The 18,356-nt window shown below is 39.6% G+C and overlaps 1 protein-coding gene across 3 annotated transcripts in view; it reads right to left on the bottom strand.

The window, feature by feature from the left end:
* Positions 1 to 18,356, bottom strand: part of LOC110828980 (acid sphingomyelinase-like phosphodiesterase 3b) — a 433,816-nt gene that overhangs the window by 16,410 nt on the left and 399,050 nt on the right. The gene's annotated exons all lie outside the window — the stretch shown is intronic.

Genomic DNA, 18,356 nt, shown 5'->3' with positions numbered 1-18,356 from the left:
ATTCGACAGCGCACTTCGTCAGAACAAGTGCAGTTGACAGTGCACCGAGCTAAAAACAGCATCGAGCTCATCTAACACATCTTTCAACATCTGAAAGTTGATGCAGAAGAAGAAACATGATACAGTGGCATCACGGTCTGAGGCGTGTGCCTTGTGCCGCTTGGTCGCTGGGAACGTGGGTTCGAATCCCACTCAAGCCATGGATGTTTGTCCACGTTTTCCTGTGTTGTGCTGTCCTGTGTACAGGTAGAGGCCTTGCGACGGGCCGATCCCTCGTCCAAGGAGTCCTACCGAATGTCTATAGATCGAGCCAACGAAGAAAGTTAGGACCTGCAGTGCTCAGGCACTTGAAGAACGGGTCGTTTCCAGTATCCCCAGTAACAGCAATCGAGCCAACTAACTAACTAACTGACTGACGAAGCTACTGGTAGTACAATCCGACGCTCAAAAGCAGCCATGGGCAAATTACTACTAGCCATTTAAATCCAATTAACACAATTACAGACAACTTCGTGGTTAGGTTAGATTGTTGCAGTTCATGCATATAAAGATTAAATAATATTAAATAAAATACAAATTCTTTTCAACAAAAAAATTCGATTGGTGCAACGGCCACAAAATCTTTTTTTAAGCGTCTCTCATACGCTTTCTCCTTACTTTCTGTGATTCATGTTAATAATTACCACGTATCTTCTCTATTCGTCTCGTTCCATATGAAACATTCAATAATATTATCGAACTTGCATTTCTCACGTGTGTTAGTATTTGTCGCCGGTCCGTGTGCATCAGCTAAGCTCAATGCATTTGTATGTAATACAATGTTAGTATAATGCGTTGCATGTGCAATGAAAGGCCATCAGGGGGCCCTCAAAATCGCAAGTAACACACATGGACACTGTGTATGGAATGCAAGTAAACACAGAACGCATACCAGCGATTATCATGAACTGTTCCCCACACAATCGTCCCGGCTTGTCATGTATGCGGGGGGGGGGGGGGGGGGGTGACACAGGTAGTTTAATGGGACCCGTCTTTGTAATGAGGCGATGTTGACAATGTTAGTTACCAAATTTGCATTTTAGAATCCCGCTCAGGGTGCAGAAACGCTTTCATCATTAACAGATGGCAAATATGTAAACTAGTGGTCCTTAATGAGGAGAGCGCATTTACCGGGTGTATAAAAATAAAAAATGCCATACTGCAGCGCACTGTGACAAAAATATTAATTTAGTTGTGATGAGCTCCAGAAAGTCGGGATATCTTGATATCGGCCACGACAGCGTCCTGTCTCCATCTTCGACTAAACGTGGAAATAGTTCTTTGTCATTTTTCATCAACATCATTATGTTATCGGTAATAACTGAAGCAGCTGATAAAGCAGATTTATTCTGAGATGTTACGCAGTGTAGCCTGACGTAGACGTTAATAACTGCATATTGTCTCCATCATCAGGGAGGCAGTAAGCACCTATGAAACGTCGGTGATCTCCTACCGGACTGTACAGCGCAACATCCCAGAAGACAGTAATCTTCATACTCGCAGCTGTGAGAACCTGAAATATCACCAGCTGATACTGGTCCATCCTCATTTCTTTTTTATCAGAACTACAGCCATATTCGTGCCCTCGTCCTAGAGTTTTTTATAACATGATTATGACAAGTGGCGTATCTCCTTGGATGACCAATCGGATATCGCAAGACACTTACCATATAACATTTTCGGAATGTATATTCCATACCGGAATACATTTTATATCCTCACGCGTTCTTTGCAACGTGAATTTAGAGGTATTACGTCTACCTTGTTCGATAGTTCCCACTTTGGCCTCAAGATCGCATCATCTCAATATCCACATCACGAATTAACTCATCCGCCATTTTGTTAACACAGCTCGTAGGATATTTAAAAGTACGATTTTGAGGTCGTCATCCAAATCCGTCCAGTGGTTCTAGAGTCGTATCGGCTGGACGGCCATACACGACCAGTCCATAATGCGTTATCGCTACGCACTTCGTGCAAAGAACGCATAAAAACGTGAGTTAAGTTATCGGGCATGCCAGCCACACGAGATCTGCTATTAAATTACGTAAGAAAAAACTGAGGTGAACTAACAGCTTAAAGAGCTATAAGTTCATGCTGGGGAGATAAGCATAATGAAGACTGGCTTGAATTTCAATGAGGGCGGGCACCTAGAACTGACAGCATTATCTGTTTGTAACAACATCAGATGTGCATGTCAGCCTGTATGGTTGCTAAACCTGGCTCCTTAATGTTCAAGACGAACATAAATCCAAATGCTTGAAAAATAAAATACCAAAGACTGTCTGGACTTAATTAATATGGACGAACTAACAAATTAAGTATATCAAATCTAAAACTTCTTGACGATGGTGAAGAGTCAATTGAATAAACATTTCCTTGGATATTATCCATCGTCTATTAAATATAAAACGTAAAACGACGTTTCGGAGATGAGACTCTATCTCCGGAGATAGGGATTAGCTCTATCTAGTGGGCCCAACTGTGTAGGAACCTGAAGACGGAGATTGAATCCCATCTCCGAAACGTCGTTTTACGTTTTATATTTACTAGACGATGGATAATATCCAAGGAAATGTTTATTCAATTAACAAATTAAGTAACTAACAGACTGGAAGAACTGTCGGAAATTGCGATCATACGAGTTTAAGTCTACTGCTAAGATTCCTAATCTTCTTAGCAAAGTCCTCTAGGAAAAGCGAAATCAAATCGTGGTTATTATGGCTAGCCTATGGGGCAAGTTATGAGGGATTTTTCAATCCCTGATTTTATTTTAGGTAAAATTACGCAGCGAGCGGAGTGCTCAGTGTTTTAACACGTCGCATGAACCCTGTTTGCTTCAGCACCACTGAAACTTCTTATGTTTGCGGAAGGTAATTTAACGTTGAAGACTCTCTATTCGCACAGCGGGTCTTGACTGTGAAACGCGGAGGACGATTTCTTGCACAAATAAATTCCTTCTGCTTCTCCATAACTTTTATTACGAGGAAAAATCTCTTTCCCTCAAACAGTTGCGACGATATCATCTGAGACCCAATTTGAACTTACTCGTTCGCCAATTCCACTGTAAAGAGAAAAGAAAGATATGATTCAGATGCTACAACAGTATTATCTAATTATAGAAGGCGTAATTTTAGGACATTACCCTTTTCATAGAACGATATTGGACCGAAATTCTTAGTACTGTAAATTAACTTCAATAACAGCACTCAGAAATCCGAAACTCCTTCTTACATGAAGTACAATATGTTTTGCTATTAAATGAACGTCGCAGTGTGGTGGTTGGCACCCCTACTTTGTTTCTGGAAGCTCCCACGTTCAAATACCGGCCCGGAGGTGATGCATTATGAATGAAGATTATTGTCTACTGGAATGTGGAGCCATGTAGTTTGGTAGAATTTTACGTCGTTTCAGATATGCTTACAACCTACATCATTAGGGTGATGATAAAGGCGGTACGCACCTCTGAAACGTCATTAAACTTCTACCAGACTACATGGCTCAACATCCCAGAACACATTCGTCTTTATTTTCGTCGCAGAAAACACATGAAATCTCACGTGTTCTGTATGACTTTTCCATAGTCCCCGCAAGAAATGGCCACTGCTTGTAACAGTGCTATAATATTACACTTAATAAGTTACCAATTTAAAAAAAAATCATAAAAAGGACGAGAAAACCTTACTGTTTTTTAATATTATCATATCACATTACCTTAATATGAAACGACGACTTTTTACTTGTTTAATTTCAAACCAATATGCATACATAAACACGTCAGTGCCCGAAACTAGGTTTTTAAATTATAAGAGAGTTATCGTGTATATTTAATTTATTTTGAGGCCCACTTAACTTAAGGGTTGAAATCTAGATTTTCACATGTTATTAATTTTATGAAAGATTTTGATATAAGGCACCGTTATTATCCGAAGACAGTCATGCAGAAGTTTGCTTGATGTTCATTAATTAATAAAATTATGCGCAAATATTTTGAGTCCTTTGGCCATGTGTGAGTTTAATTCACTTTAATGCGTAGACAGCAAACAGACAACATGTTTAATCGAAAATAATCTTTCAAAAGACACATTAAAGGGTACATTCGCCCTCTCTTTCTGTCAAAATGACAGCTGACAGGCAACGAAATGAATAATTATTTTTTGATAGAGTCGCTGATTTAAAAAAAAATCATCGACCGCCGATGATAGATACAGATAAATGTTAACGGATTGGCCAACACAAACTGATTCTGTAACCTGGACAGACGCAATAAAACTTCTTGAAAGGTTCTAAATACGAAGTTCTGTTACAAGTGCAAGACAGCGTTGTTTGGAACCCTCAATATCGTAATTTGTAGGATACAGGAAGTATCCTAGCGGGTGACGCAGTGTAAAATAGTCTCAAGAAGGCAGTACAACTGTACAACTTGGCCAATGAAATGACACTCGATTATAAGCTTAAATGAAAAGATTTAATATTCATATAAAGAATTATTTATTTTAATCCGTCTGATCACAATATTTAAAATTTCTTATAATTAAGATAATAAAATATCATTGATGTTCCATATCGATTGATCGATTTACATTTCGGAACATTTACACAACATGTTTCGGTTTTTATAAAACCATCATCAGGTGTAAAATATATCTAAGAACTTAAAACTCAATTATGATTTCTGTAGTTTTTTGGTGATGTTTCATTACGTTTGTTTTTCCATTTTTGGGCGAAGGTGTTGTTTTTCTTAAATGTTATTAGATGTACATATCGGCCTGTAAGTAAATGATTGAAAGAAACACTAAAGAATTTGAAAGAATTTATAAAAATTTAGAGAATAAAATGCAAAATATATAAATTATAGTTAGAAAGTATCAATAAAATAGAAATAAAAATAAAAAAACCAAAGATGTAGGAGTGAGTGTCCCGAAATGTAAATCGATCAATCGATATCGAACATCAATGATATTTTATTATCTTAATTATAAGAAATTTTAAATATTGTGATCAGACGGATTAAAATAAATAATTGTTATAATATTCACAATATGACGCAATTACACTATTTCATATAAAGGTACATGTATAACCGTGGACATAAAGAACAATCCGTGGAGATTTATCCTTTACAAATTACGAGGCGCGTCCCAAAAGTAAGTTTCCCACTCTTCCCACAGCTAGCAAATCTTATATTGCGCGAAGCTACTTTGCGTACGTGATAGAGCAATGACGTAGCATGGCGCATGCACTAACGGTACTTCCAGCGTTCTCACAGTAGCATCGTTGCAGCTGTTGAAGATGGAGGTTCTTATTCCAGCTCCCGCCGACTGTGAAGTGCGGTCAGTGATAACGCTAGGCCGCACACTGCTCGACGGACAGCAAGTCTCCTGCAGTAGTTCAGCTGGGAGGTGTTTAATCATTCACCCTACAGCCCGGACCTCGCTCCCAGTGATTTCCATCTTTTCCTACACCTCAAGAAATTCCTGTCCGGTCAGCGTCAGCATTTTGAGAATGACAGAGAGGCGGAAATGGTTGTCACACAGTGGTTCCAATCCCAGGCGGCAGACTTCTACGACACAGGTATTCAAAAGTTGGTCCCACGGTATGACAAATGTCTCAATTCCGGTGGCGAATATGTTGAAAAATAGCTGGACACTTGCTGTATCTGTTGCAATAAATATTTCCATGAAACTTATATCTTAATTGCATCATGCTTGTGTTCCTCAATATAATAATTTTATTTTCCGTCCTTACACAAGCTTATAGATTGTTAAAATTACATAAAATTATAACATTTCAACATTTTTGATATTGTTACATTTTAAAATGACGACATGTTTCGATGTTCAATTCCATCATCGTCAGGTCTATCAATCAAAATTAAAATTAAAACTGTTGTATCTGCTGCTCTGCGTATACTGATTTTGTTTCTACCCGTTTAGATTTTATTTGTTTAATCTCCAGGCTTCTTCCATTTAATTTTGGAGGCTGCGCCTGGGTGCCTTATATCGGGTTGTGTGTGAGGTGCTTGTCCGATGTTACGGAATGGCATATGTTCATATGGACCTGTCGTCAGACAGAACACTAATTAATAATTTAATTAATACCTACGAAAACAACGAAATTCCTCAGTCAGGATAGCCGTTTCCCAGGAGAGATTCGAACTGGGTACCTTCCTAATGAACGCCTAAGAAGTTCCCGCTAAACTAATCTGCTGTGTAGATTATTTCAGGACGCAGAGAAAAGCACATTGGCTCAAGTGAGAAATGTAAGGCTGGAAGAGATTACGACATAGGCCTATAAGAAGAGATTGGTGGGCCATGTAGATAAAACGGGGAAGACAGAAAATTTGCAATAAAATAAAAGAGACTATAGTAAGCTGCCCAATCCTTGTGGAATTTTATTTGTGCTTAATTCGCTTTGTTCTTTTTATGTATCTGTAAGGAGATCCGAAAAATTTGGCGCAGGCGAAATATTCTCGAGCGAAGGCAAGTTCTTAAAAACGTGGCGCATTTACGCTACATAGCCGTAATACGAAATGCGGGTCACGACAGATCAATACCGAGTCTGGCAGGCCACACGCACTCCTCCACGTGGACACGATTTTCGAATTTATAAACACGTTAAGGTAAAAAAATGTGCCTACGTACAAGTTCTTGGAGGCGTTTTCCGGAACAGGACACGTTCTGGACGTCAGCACTGGATGCAGGAGCGTGTTCACCTTCACGCTCGTACAGATTTTACTCCCGGGGCAAGAGCCCTTCTATCCTACATACGAGGTGCGATCGGAAAATTTCCAGACTGTGTCAATAGAGGGAGAACCGGATGTAGTACGAGCTTCTGCCGCTAGGGGGTGCGGCCTACATTCATAGTGAATCAGTGTGCCAGCCGGCATCATCGAATTAGCATTTGTTTCTTAGTTACGGGCGTTTTGGTAGTGCATTACACCGACCCTCCTGCGATTTCGGAATGGCGTGTGCATCAAATTTTGCCAAAGACTCGCCAAAACGGCTACGGAAACCTATGAAATGCTAAAGCAAGCATTTGGGGAGTCCGCAATGGGTCGTGCACAAACTTTTGTGTGGCATTCACGTTTTAAAAATGGCCGAACCTCTGTCGATGATGACGAGCGTTCTGGAAGACCATCTTCGAGCACAACGCCCGAAATTGTTACGAAGATTCGGCAGGCCATTCACGAAGATCGACGTCGTACCATCAACGACTTGTGCGACATTGTTGGGATAGGCTATGGGACCTGTCAGCTGATTCTAAAGGAAGAACTCCACATGCGACGCATCCTGTCTGAGGACCAGAAGCAGAATCGACTTCTCGTTTGTCAGGAGCTCAAAGATCTTGCAAGAACCGACCCCAACTTCCTTTCTAAGCTCCGTGTGACTTCTTCCTCTTCCCAAAGATGAAAATTCAGCTAAAGGGAAGGAGATTTGAGACGATAGAAGAGATTCAGGCAGAATCGCAGATGGTGCTTGACAGGCTGACAAAGAAAGATTTCCAGGGATGCTTCCAGGCTTGGCAGTGGCGCTGGGATCGTTGTGTTTACTCCCAGGGGAACTACTTCGAGGGTGATGGATGAATTTAATACCTGAGATAAGTGTACGGGTTTTTATACGCGCAGTCTGGAAACCTTTCGATCGCACCTCGTAGAACAATTTCTTGGAGTCAGACAGTGGTCTAGTTTCTTGATACGCGCAAGAACCTGCTTCAGTAGTTTTATTTATTTATTTTTTGCTCTAAGACACCAACGGCGATATTAAGTGCGTTGCATAATGTTATCGATAAGGAATAACCAAAAGTTTTAGGTCAATGTAAATAGTAACATCGCAAACCACTGAGCAGAGAACGGAAAAAGAAGTAATTTCCACAGGACAGCGAACAGCTGTGCACTGCAATAATTTCCAGAACATAAACCCTTGTGTTGAATTTGTACCAGAATTTGCATCTGTCAGAATCTGGTTTAGGTACGTCTGTCATTGGAATATTCATCTTACACTACGTCAAAACACCTTCCTTGAAATGTTACAGACTAACCTATGAAATAAACAGTCAAGATAGGAAATTTACGCACAGCGTAACAATTCTGGCACGTTTGTTCTGTTATTACGTTTTTTCAGAGGTCATACTGCCTAGGTCATCAGGGCGATGAATCTACGTACTACACAACGCATCAACCCAGAAAACAGAAATCTTAACACTCACCGCTGTGAAAACTAAAATCCTACATAGCAAGGATCTCCATTATAAAAATCAGCTCAACGGTTTCGGACGTATGAGACGGGACCCAATCATGTCCAGTTTGTTTAATTATCTTGAAAACCGTCACATTTACGAAGATAGAACACACGTGATAAATGGCGTGTTACATGTTCCCCTGTAACTTTAATTAGAAACACTTTTTTACTTATAAGATATTGTAGGTGCGTCATATTGTGATTTTATTTAAAAATATTATTAAAATACATATATTAAAATTGTCCGTCATTCACAATCCTTTAATTCTCAGACCAATATACGCAGCATTAACATCACTCCGACAATACGATTGTATCAATGATATATAACACAACAACAAATGTTGATCCAATGTGAAAAATTGAAGAAATGATACGAAAATTAAAAATTAGTAATTGAATTAAGAGTTTATAACATACACCTGATGACGGCTCTATGAAAGCCGAAACATGTCGAGAATGTTCCATATGTAAATCGAGTACTCGATACGGAACAAAGGATAATATTTTAACCATTTAATTATCTTATATTACTTTATTGTGATTGACGGACAATTTTAATATATATATATATTTTATAAATACTTTCTTACTTAGCGAGTCAGTAGTGAGATTGGTGCAAAAACACTCTTAGACCTGAATAAATTTGCCTCTTCTAAGAAATGCAGTAAGTGCCGTGAGAATCTGCCGCTTGTGCTAAATTGGCCGTCAAGTGTCTGTAAGGTCACCAGAGGACACGCGATGCCATTCGAGACCCTTTCGTGAGGTATCTGAGGGTAAATCAGCCTGCGCTGGTACGAACTTTCGCTGTAATCGGGTGTTTTAAACTGCCTGTGGGTGGGTTCGTAATTTTTATGAAATTTTTAACAGAAAACTTGCAAGAAAGTGGCGTTAATAATCAATTTTGTATTTTATAGCAGGAAAGTAACGTGCCCTTATATCCCTCTATCAAAGCTGCTGTACGATAATCAGGTTGCACGCCCAATTACATAGAACGAAGGACTATGGAAAAACAGTTATTCCTTATAGAAACTATAGGCTATTTGATTTAGTTTCCCACTGAAATGACTGTAAAGACTTTGTATCTAAATGTCAGCATAACAGAAGTAGACAGTCGATAAGTTTCTGATTTAGCGTTTACATTCGAAACATAAACTTTTATGCCAATGTAAACTTGTTTCCATGCTAACTATATATAATTGTATCTCCTGACTAAATATCTAACAAAATTAATATTAGCAATCTTCCTCTCTTTCGTAAGACGAGACACGCTTACGACTTCATAATATTCGTAAACCCACGTCTCCTAATAGATTTTGAACCAACTGACGATTTTGTACCAAACTCTGTATAAGAAATATGCCATCTGAGACCATGGCTATAACCAATGAAGCGGTTAGAACGCTGGCCTTGTAATCCTGGGGTCTCGGGTTCGATTCCCGGCGGTGCCCGAATTTATAACTTGTGTTGGGCAAGGCCGTGGTCTAGGCAACACGGAGTTTTCCTCCGGGGGCTTCCCCGGTTTCTCCGTGGCATCCCAACAATTACTCCATTCACACACAGAAGAAGGCAATGGCAAACCACTTCTGGATCATCTGCCAAGAACGTATATGAACAGGTCCCAGTCCGAGAAAAGGATGGAAGGATCCTGTTCATATGGACCTGTCGTCAGACAGAACACTAAATAAATAAATGAATGATGGCCACGGTGGTCTAGCGGTCAGAACGCTGGCCTTGTAATCCTGGGGTCTCGGGTTCGATTCCCGGCGGTGCCCGAATTTATAACTTGTGTTGGGCAAGGCCGTGGTCTAGGCAACACGGAGTTTTCCTCCGTGGCATCCCAACAATTACTCCATTCACACACAGATAAAGGCAATGGCAAACCACTTCTGGATCATCTGCCAAGAACGTATATGAACAGGTCCCAGTCCGAGAAAAGGATGGAAGGATCCTGTTCATATGGACCTGTCGTCAGACAGAACACTAAATAATAATAAGATGAGGTGGTCTAGCGGTTAGAACGCTGGCCTTGTAATCCTGGGGTCTCGGGTTCGATTCCCGGCGGTGCCCGAATTTATAACTTGTGTTGGGCAAGGCCGTGGTCTAGGCAACACGGAGTTTTCCTCCGGGGGCTTCCCCGGTTTCTCCGTGGCATCCCGACAATTACTCCACTCACACACAGAAGAAGGCAATGGCAAACCACTTCTGGATCATCTGCCAAGAACGTATATGAACAGGTCCCAGTCCGAGAAAAGGATGGAAGGATCCTGTTCATATGGACCGGTCGTCAGACAGGGAAAGAAGAAGAAGAAGAAAAAAAAACAAACAAACGAAAAAGCACCTATAAATTATGTATAAAAAAATAAGTTTATATTTTAACAATTACAAACAAGACGACACTTCTAAACATTATTATATCTGACAATGTATTATTATTCACAGAAGCGGGCCACGTTACTTTTAAACACACAATGCAAACTGAAGGATAAAGTAGGATTTATAAATGCTACTCACGACCTATCGTTTTGTATTAAGTTCGGAATCGAGCTCCGGATGACAGACATCGTTTGAAATTGTACTTTAACGTAACCTGAATTCTAGTACTAGAATTTTCTTCGTGTTCGGTGAAAGGGCTCAAGTCAGTAAATATGTAGTCTTGTTTACAGCAACGGAATGCATCATACGGAGTTACGGATTACACAAGATTTTAATCAGTGCATCCCACGCCACTTCCTTTGTCCACACTCAGCGGTGACTATAGAACAGTATGCAAATATTGTCACGTGATAAAAATTAAACTAGTCAGCGTCAGTCTCTATTCGTCACTGCTATTGTACGCTTTCCAATGCGGTTTTCAAAACCCACTCTAATACTCACGTCAGAAAAGAAATGCTTCCGGTGGTTGACGTCAGTTTTATCATGTTTTATTTTAAATGGAAGGCCTCGGACCAAAAGTTCTTTTAAACATGTGGTGTTGGTCTTATTATTATTATTATTAAGTGTTCTGTCTTACGACAGGTCCATTGCTCTGCCCAAAAAGAGCTCTCCAGTTTTCCCTATTCTCGGCTTCTCGTTTTAATTCCTGGAACGTCATCTTCTTTCCTTGTTTCAGATCGTCGGTTAGCTGTGTCAGTCTTCTTCTCAATCCTCGCTTTCCTTCAACCTGGCCTTCGGTGATATCACTCAGTAATCCATTCCTTCTCATAATATGTCCCAGCCAGTTAGCTTTCCTTCGTGTAATCGCCTGCAGAAAGTTTCTTTGCTCGTTGACTCTCCTCAATAGTTCTTCGTTGGTCACTCGATCCGTCCACCTGATCTTCTCTATTCTTCTCCAACACCACATTTCAAAACTCTCCAGGTATTTCTGTTCCTTCTTCCTGTTGGTCTTAGGACAGTATAATTAAAAATCAACATAACAACTTCGCTGCTTTGTAGCCGTGTGTCTCTAATGTCAGGACAAGTTATTATCAGCCATCTTCTTTCCAAGCGACCTTTACGTACAGGAATTATGTGAATTTCCTCGACCTGGAGCGGAGTTCAGACACTGATCATGTCAATCTCAACTATTTATATTCGTCAACCAGCTCATAGGATTCGATAAAACCTCTGCGGAGCTGAGTTCTCATCAACAATGCAAAGCCTCGAATGCAGGGCAGTAGAATTATCGGTTCAGTCAACAAATTCAACACGTTTCCGACTAATACTGTCAACAAATTCAGATAGTTGATACCACTCACTTTAATTAACACGATAACAGCCCAATAAACACATATATTGTGGTCATGGTGGTTTTTCAGTCACTCCACGCTACAACAACTTCGTCTTCACAAGCTTTAGTCAAAATTATTACAGTTTCAATCTAATGCACACCTATACTAATAACGACTTGTTAGTGTTATTTCTAGGTGATTTTAACTGTTATGTATTATCTGTTAACAGTTTATCGGCGTTTAGTTTAATATATAATCTCTCACAATCTCTATTAGCCAACTTATAAACACAAGTATTGGTATTAGTTAAATTAATCTACGCGTGTATCAGCCGAAACATTATGTTATAGACATTAACAAATCCTCTCTATTAAAGACATTAGCTTTGATTAGTTAAAAGAGTTATCTATTTTCAAATTTTTTTTTAGAGACAATAAAACTTTTACGCGGCATATTCTGGCATGTTGTGGGCGATGACAGAAGGCAGTCAGCACATCGGAAATGTTAAATGAATTTATACCAGACTACACAGCGTAACATTCGAGAACATCTTCATACTTGATGTCGTGAGAACCTGAAATCTCACCTAAATTTACCCACGTGTGTCTGTCTTTGATCACTGGGTTATTTATCTGCGGATTTGTGTCTATTTTCATACTTAATTTGAGTGTTTTGTGTAGACTGGTATTTTTTCCTTGGGCCGTTCAACAAAGGAAAAATGATTCTGTGATAATGGGTTACATATAAACTGATTTTATATACGTATATTTTTTATATCGGTGTGAAACTTGGTTCCTCACTCTGGGAACAAGATTAGCTGATCCCAAAAGACATCGTTGCAAATTCAAAAAATACATAGTAAGAAACTTCGTAATTTGAACTCTTCACGTGAGAATAAGGATACGGTGGCAGGATAATGTACTACTGCGTAGGATTTGAAGTTTTTGACGGCAGCGAGTCTGAAGATGGCAGTCTTCTGGGTTGTTGCGCCGTGTAGTCTGGTAGAAGTTTACCGACGTTTTAGAGGTCCTTGCTGCCTACATCATCAGGGCGCAACAACCCAGAAGACAGTCATCTTCAAGATGTAGCGCATTTCGGGAAATTACAAATGCCCGCACAAATATTGCTTTTGAAATCCTGAATGAAGGACCTCGCCGTCGATGCGAGGATAACAGATTCAAAACGGACCTTAAAAGAATTGAACGTGAAATCTAAACTGGATTTTACGAACACGGTGATCAGAAGTCGGATTCAATAGCAACAAAGAATGTTTTGAACAGGTGAATAGATTATCATCTGCTCAAGAAGAACGCATTTCGTGATGTTTTGAAACCTTGACTGCGGGAGTGGGGGTGGGGGGAAAGCATGTGCTTTAAATTCATATGGGCTCGCCCTCTTAAGATTTGTCTTGTTTTTTAAATCAGGATGGTGCATGCTTACTCCAAAAAAAAAACCTATACAAATGTTTTATTCTCCTTTTATATTATTCTTCACGTTTCAACAAAATAAGCTCACGGGCCATTCCTTCCTTGCTGTGTGGACTGCTGTTTCCCTCTATGAAGAAACTGTAGTAAAATTTGTTCTGTGAACGAGAATGGAAATATTTTCTCAAAATATACACATCTAGTTAACAAATTCCACAGTTCCTAAAATCGTCTTGCCTCCCAACTAGTTTGTTTAACACGCGTGTTCATTCAAAATTAGGCAGCTCAGTGTCCTTGTCATTTCCTCTGCTCATCATATACTGTATGAAGAGAAAGGATTTCCATTTTCCATTAAAAAGACGCGAGTCCTTATATCGACATCAGAACATCAAGTTAATTCCTTACGAGCCCGAACCTCACCTGAACCACATTTAAAATATTCTGTTCCTACCTCTTAGAAAACACACAATATCTTGGTTACAAAATCAATCGACTAATGATGCTCAGGAAAACAATCCTTTTTAGGGATTCTGCCATGGGCTAGCCCACCAAATTCTAGGGAGTGACACCTCAGCTAAGACATGGAAGAATCTATTCTGAGCGAATAAAGGTCAATTCCACAGCTCACGTTTTGTAAATTTGTTAGTCACCTACTGCGTTTTTGAACAGCTTGGTTTCCACGTACTAAAACTTTTATTTACTGAAGTAGAGAGATAAGTATCCTACTCACAACTTGCAAGGTAAGGTAACTCGTAAAATAACACTGAAACTTGGGAGCGACAACTTTGGAACAACTTTCCATGTTTAATGCATTATACATACATTCCTGTCAGTAACAAAGAACTTCACACCAAGGGTTTTATAATTATGAAAGTATGAAACTGTCTTGGAAGTCTAAAAACAAACAGTACTATCCAAGAAGTAACAGAATGTTTCTGAGAAATGCAAGTATTTTGCAGGATGATTCAAAGCAAGTACACTACGTAAGGAGATTGTCGACGAGATAATTTTGAGCAGAAAATTTAAAGAAATTTCTTATTTTTAGATTTGCCTCGTCTCTTACAGTATCAATGTTTATGTCGCTTTGTATTTCGATCGTTTGACGGGGTCACTCTGAAACATCTGCTGTGATTAATACATGGTAGACTGCGTGAAACCACATGAAAATAAAATTACTAAAAAAACAAGCACTCAAGACTGACGGCTGAAAAAATGTTGTAAAGGGCAGAATTGTATTTGTTTCTTTAATTGAAAACAAACGAAATAAACTGACATATTCTCTTAATACGAATTTTGTAAAAATTGACAATCATAATAAAAGTGACGTCAACGTATAAAATTCGTAAGTCGGAGGAAGGCATTAAGATATGAAAAAAAAAATCTTCTCCAAATGATCTCCAAAACCACCTCATTAAGTGTAAAACTGTATAATCTCTTTCTGTTTATGATGTTCTCGTCTGACAATGTGCGTTACGTGATATTTTATAAAGTTCTTTAACTTCGTTTCCAAGAGCACGAGTTAAAAAAAAAACTGATGCCCGAAGTACAGAAGCTTCTTTCGAGAATAATTACGTCTGTCCACATAAAAACGTAACATACTTGTGAACAAGGCTATCAGAACACTCTTCAATAAGCACTGGTCAAGCAAGTTCTGTTAATGTCTGAATAGTTTAATGTGGCAGTCTGATAAACACTGTCGGTGGAAAATTCCAGACCCTTTCCCCATTCGAGTCCAATAAAGATTTACGGGAAGGCAGAATTTTTTTATTGTTCAATTATTTTTATTTAAAATTTCCTTTCTTCCCACACTAGAGAAACAATAAGTGACACTGAAATAATCTTTTAAATGTTCATAGAGCGTTTGCCTTTATACGAGGTGCGATCGGAAGGTTTCCAGACTGCGCGTATAAAAACCCGTACACTTATCTCAGGTATTAAATTCATCCATCACCCTCGAAGTAGTTCCCCTGGGAGTGAACACAACGATCCCAGCGCCGCTGCCAAGCCTGGAAGCATCCCTGGAAATCTTTCTTTGTCATACCTGAGATAAGTGTACGGATTTTTATACGCGCAGTCTGGAAACTTTCCGATCGCACCTCGTATATAAAATGTTAAAGGGATGGTTATTTTATTTATAGATTATCGGTGTAACTGTTTGATTTGCTAAATTAAAAATGAGAACATTCTGAAGATAAACACAAATATATTTTGAAATCAGAAGAACGCTCATGAAACAGACATATCTGTCCATATTGGCTGGGGAATTAAGTCAGTTAATGGTGTAACAATAATTCATATGAAATGTATGCATGCATGTAAACGTCCTGGGGGAATATACTTACAGAGACGTGGAAAACAAATTTGTAAAATACGTAATTAAAGTGCAGAATTACAACTGTGTAACGCAACCAACAGCGGAGTTTCTATTCTTCAATTCGTAAGTAAAACTATGGTTTACTTAAACTAGGTCCACCTTACATATTCACTTTTCCGTGGGTGAACATGCACGATCTTTAAGCTGAAGGCTATCCTCCTAATTAGGAGATTTAATGTTCGAGAAACTTCTATCTGTGCCTTAACATGCATGGGGAATTGTTTAGAACTATTTAATTACGCTGATTTATCCGATGAAAATGTAGCTTCAAATGATAAAGCAAATAATGAGTTAAAAGGAGGAATGCGCTGGTAAGCTGCTTTCATCTTTGCACCAGGGTAAACTGCAAACTTATCTTACGCTGATAACAGGGCAACGTATCACGTGACACAACCACAAAGTTTAGCCTACGTTCCTGTCCCAGCAGTAATTACAGATGCACGAGGAATTCACCTCCTATGAAATTATTTGTAAACCATGGTCTTACATTTTGAGAATTTAAAAGCGAAAAAGCATCACATAGCATTCAAAATATTCATAAATCTTCAAAATTACTAAGTGGAGGATCAATATTCGATGCTGCTTGCTACGCTAATCAAACTGGCTACGTGTTGCACTAAACTTCCTGTTTAATATTATGGTAACCAGGCACTGAAAAGTCTTACAGTGTTTCCTGAGGATCATGACTTACGAGGTGCGATCGGAAAGTTTCAAGACTGTGTCAATAGAGGGCGAACCGGATGTAGTACGAGCTTCTGCCGCTAGGGGGTGCGGCCTACATTCATAGTGAATCAGTGTGCCAGCCGGCATCATCGAATTAGCATTTGTTTCTTAGTTACGGGCGTTTTGGTAGTGCATTACACCGACACTCCTGCGATTTCGGAATGGCGGATTTTCATGAACAAATCAAATTTTGCCAAAGACTCGCCAAAACGGATACGGAAACCTATGAAATGCTAAAGCAAGCATTTGGGGAGTCCGCAATGGGTCGTGCACAAACTTTTGTGTGGCATTCACGTTTTAAAAATGGCCGAACCTCTGTCGATGATGACGAGCGTTCTGGACGACCATCTTCGAGCACAACGCCCGAAAATGTTACGAAGATTCGGCAGGATCATTCACGAAGATAGACGTCGTACCATCAACGACTTGTGCGACATTGTTGGGATAGGCTATGGGACCTGTCAGCTGATTCTAAAGGAAGAACTCCACATGCGACGCATCCTGTCTGAGGACCAGAAGCAGAATCGACTTCTCGTTTGTCAGGAGCTCAAAGATCTTGCAAGAACCGACCCCAACTTCCTTTCTAAGCTCCGTGTGACTTCTTCCACTTCCCAAAGATGAAAATTCAGCTAAAGGGAAGGAGATTTGAGACGATAGAAGAGATTCAGGCAGAATCGCAGATGGTACTTGACAGGCTGACAAAGAAAGATTTCCAGGGATGCTTCCAGGCTTGGCGGCGGCGCTGGGATCGTTGTGTTCACTCCCAGGGGAACTACTTCGACGGTGATGGATGAATTTAATACCTGAGATAAGTGTACGGGTTTTTATACGCGCAGTCTTGAAACTTTCCGATCGCACCTCGTAACGACAGACGATTCTAACAAGACTAGATTTGTCGACTGCTAAATTCGTTAACGACACTTAATCAGCTACTGCACTTACTTTTGAATATCACTGAAGAACAGAAGTTGTCATGGTCTGTTTTAAAATATTATAAGAGAAATTTCCAGGAAGAACTGAGGAAAACCACGAAATCCTCAGTCAGAATACAAGCAGAAGTGTTGACAAACCGACCGCCACGTTAGGTGGTAACCTGTTTCCTTGGAGAGGAATAAGTCTTCGAGCTAATTGCGTGGAAACTTACATACGCTTCGCCAGTCAGAGCCTTTTGCAAAAACTGAGCAAACTCGTAAATAATTCTGTCTTCCACCATGAGCTGTCTTGTGCTCAGATTTTATTAAATTAATTTTGTGCGCAATATCTTCAGAGCAGTGGCATACTGGTCGAAATTTGAGACGTCCTGATGTATAAGTAGTCATTACTTATCTTGCCTGCTAGCGAAATATTTATTTAAGTTGTTGTAAGGCCTTAAACACAAATACCATCAGCTGATGCAGAGACTTCGCTCCTTCGCGTGAAGCCCCGTGGCTGTGCGCTCGCAATAACTGTCGAGTCAGATAAAAGAATGGAAAAAAAAGGGGGGGGGGCCCGTGATTTATGTGTGTGTGAACACTGACATCTGCTCTCTGCAGATATATATTATTTTTCGAGCTAGTTTCATAGCTACTGGGCCACCCAACATTATTTTCGTGTATTGTGCTTATTGCAATTTGTTTTATCCTTCCGCCGGTAGAGGCGCTCCGACATGTTTCATTTGAATAAAAGCACAAGTTGTCAGCGTTCTTTTCCTTGGATAGCACAGGCAAATAATTTGTTCTTAACTTTTTCGTGAACGTAATTTTAATTTGTTACTTTTATTATCAAATATTTGAACGCTGCCATATTTTAGTAACATTTTTTCTTGTCTTTAAACCACGATTTTGTCCTGCATTCTGGTGTCGAGATA

The sequence above is a fragment of the Zootermopsis nevadensis genome, unplaced genomic scaffold (genome assembly GCF_977971745.1).
Source record: "Zootermopsis nevadensis isolate Lab colony 2312 unplaced genomic scaffold, Znev_1.0 Znev_ptg000006l, whole genome shotgun sequence".
Taxonomy (NCBI): Eukaryota; Metazoa; Arthropoda; class Insecta; order Blattodea; family Termopsidae; genus Zootermopsis; species Zootermopsis nevadensis.
Note: the sequence above shows the minus strand (reverse complement) of the source record. Positions and strands in the feature narration are given on the sequence as shown.